Source organism: Lathyrus oleraceus, chromosome 5 (assembly GCF_024323335.1).
Source record: "Lathyrus oleraceus cultivar Zhongwan6 chromosome 5, CAAS_Psat_ZW6_1.0, whole genome shotgun sequence".
Classification (NCBI taxonomy): domain Eukaryota; kingdom Viridiplantae; phylum Streptophyta; class Magnoliopsida; order Fabales; family Fabaceae; genus Lathyrus; species Lathyrus oleraceus.
The window spans coordinates 486546243-486549563 of NC_066583.1; the positions used below are offsets into that span (position 1 = coordinate 486546243).

General features: G+C 36.0%; 1 non-coding gene across 1 annotated transcript; it reads left to right on the top strand.

The window, feature by feature from the left end:
• The first annotated feature begins 214 nt into the window (after nt 1–214).
• Nucleotides 215–321, top strand: LOC127088782 (small nucleolar RNA R71). The gene has a single exon (XR_007790599.1). It is a non-coding gene; the product is annotated as a small nucleolar RNA R71 (small nucleolar RNA).
• The last annotated feature ends 3000 nt before the right edge of the window (nt 322–3321 follow it).

Consider the following 3321-nt stretch of genomic DNA (forward strand, 5'->3'; position numbering starts at 1 on the left):
ACTTATCTCGTACATGCCGGTTTTCGTTTGAGGTTTTTCCACCATTGTTCGTTCGGTCCCCCACTGATAGTGGTTTTGGGCCATGCTTTCAATAAGCTGGTAAGCATCAGCATAAGGTTTGTTCATTAGTGCACCACCTGCAGCGGCGTCTATTGTTAACCTTGTGTTGTATAAGAGACCATTATAGAATGTGTGAATTACTAACCAGTCTTCTAAACCATGGTGTGGACAAAGTCTCATCATGTCTTTGTATCTTTCCCATGCTTCGAAAAGAGACTCGTTATCTTTCTGTTTAAATCCATTTATTTGGGCTCTTAACATAGCTGTTTTGCTTGGCGGAAAATATCGGGCAAGAAAAACTTTCTTCAACTCGTTCCATGTGGTGACAGAGTTGGAAGGGAGAGACTGAAGCCATCTTCTAGCGCTATCTCTTAATGAGAAAGGAAAAAGACGAAGTCGAATTGCCTCTGAAGTGACACCATTAGCTTTAACAGTATCAACGTATTGGACAAATACGGATAAATGAAGGTTTGGATCCTCGGTAGGATTTCCAGAGAATTGGTTCTGTTGTACTGCCTGCAACAACGAAGGTTTAAGTTCGAAGTTGTTTGCTTCGATTGCGGGCGGAGCAATACTTGAATGCGGCTCATCTTGTGATGGAGCGGCGTAATCTCTAAGAGCACGAGCTGGTTCTGCCATCTCGGGTATCGAAGGGAAAATGTTTTTGAAATCAGGAAGTTCGACAGGAGGGAGGTTGTTTGCAGCACGATATTCCCGAATTCGTCGTAAGACTCGGAGATATAGTTCGATATCGTTGATTCGTAAGTAGAACGGTTCGCCTTGTGAGCGAGTGTGTGGCATACCAATCGATGATAGAAAGAAAAGAAAAAGAAAAGCCTTAGTCTCTACAGCGTAACGGAAGAGTTACGATATCGACTAAACAAAAGTCCCCGGCAACGGCGCCAAAAACTTGATCGCTCGACTTTATGAGTCGAATTTGGGGTACAAACTGCAAGTGCACAGTTCTATCGCGTAGTTTTAAAAGATATCGATCCCACAGGGACTTATGAATCGATATACCGTTATCTAAGGTTACTTCGTAAAGCTAAGGCAGATAATGTTTGATTGTTTGGGGAAAAGCTAAAACTAAAAATAGAATCTAAATTAAATATCAAATAAACGGATATCGGTATGTAGTTCGTCGTAATTAGGGAATCAATTCTTTGTTGGTTTCTCGGTTTTAAAATAAATCATTTCAGTTGACTATATTGATTAAAAGTTCTATCTCAAACTCTCGCTCTGTTGAATAAACCATGATTTTATGTTAACGTAGCTGTCACTTATAATTAAGTCAAAAACCATTTTTTGAAAGCAATAAAGTCCGTAGAAACTCTTTTTAAGAAAACACTAACCGTTTAAACACCCTTATCTCAAACTCTCGCTCTGTTGATTTAGGTTATATAATTAAATTCGAATGCTTAACTCTCGTCCTCACATTCAATCTTTAAAAATACTTTTTGGAAAAGATTAGAATTTAATTAACTCTAAAAATTGCTCTCGCCCTGATCTAGAATTAATGTCCAATTTACACTGTCCAGTTAAAACCTCAAACTTTCGCTCTATTGATTTTAACCTCTTTATGTCCTTTACTCTCGTATTAAAACTTTGTTATTAAACCTGTAAACTGAGACCGTAAAAAGAGTGATTTTAATTTTAAATTTAATTAAACCGACTTAGTTTTGATCCCTTATTCCGCTTACTTTACATACCGATATCTAGGTGAATTAGCCAGACATGCTAAACGAACTTAAATAATTATCATGCATAAACAGACTCATCTCAAGCAAATAATATAAATAAATAATAAAACAAAGCATTAAACAATAATTAAAGAACCTGAATAATTTAAACAGTAGTCTTGAACACTCCACCACAAGTCGGTAGGATTTGCTCTTGAATTCTTCAATCGAACAACAAATTAAAACGAAGGAATAAAAAACTAGATTCTAACGTAAGGTTAGATCCGGTAAAAAGGTACACAATAGTTTCCGGTGTAGAAACTATTATGTGAAAATTAATTAAGTGCTAGAGAGGAAAATAGAGTTGCAAGAGAAAACAATAAAAATTGCAAAAGCGGTATGTAAACGGTATGCTTAAACTGCTGAAGAAAAGAAAATTGGAAACTGCCGAAATCTGGAAAAAGCGTGCAAACGTGGAAGCGTGGAACCTCTGCAGGGTTTGCAAAGTTGCTATTTATATTGATGCTTTCCGTAACGGTTTTCAAAGCAGTCCGCGTCAAGGAGTCTTCACGTAACAGATGCATCGCCGTGGAAATAGGATTCAGCGTGTAAACGTGGACTCTCAATGTCTCTGAAGGCAGAAATGTAGGGGGATGGTGTGACGTCCGTCACACCATGTGTGACGCTCGTCACATAAGTGTATGCAGCGTGACGTTCGTCACAGCATCCGTGGCGGTCGTCACAGGCACGACGCCTGTGTCTTCTTTGGGCTGGGCTTGGCTTTTGCTATTTGTTTCTTTTCATTCCTTTTTGCACCTTCTTTTCTTCCTTTTTTTACTTGTGCTTCAAATAAGACACCTGAGGCAAATAGAAAGGAAATACCGCGTAATATCTAAAAAAATGCAGTAAATTGAAATAAATAATAATATAATTTAATTGAATTAAGTCCTAAAATATGATATAATTTCATGTTATCAATCTAACCTTACGTTAGGTCATAGTATTTTATTCCTTCGTTTTTATTTTTCTGTCTGATCGAAGATTGTGAAGAACAAATCCAACCGGTTTGTGGAGGAGTGTTCAAGCATCGAAGTTAGGGAACAACCAAGATTTCTATTAATTTTACAGGTTCATTAATTTATTGTTTTAATTTATATATGCTCTGTACTGCTGCTTATCAATATTGTTTGTCTGATATGGCTGTATTTAGGCATAATAATTGTTTAGGCCTGTTTAGCATGTCCGACTAATTAATTTAGATATCGGTATGTAAAGTAAGTGGAATAAAGGAATCAAAATTGAGTTGGTTTAAATTTATTTAAAAATATAGTCACTCTTTTTATGGTTTCAATTTACAGAGTTAATACCAAAGTTTTTGTACGAGAGTAAAAGACATAAAGAAGTTAAAATCAATAGAACGACAGTTTGAGCTTTTAACTGGACAGTGTAAATTGGACATTAACTTTAAATCAGGGCGAGAGCAATTTTTAAAGTTAATTAAATTCTAATCATTTTCAAAAATTATTTTTAAAAGTTAAATGTGAGGACGAGAGTTAAGCATTTAAGTTTAATCATATAATCT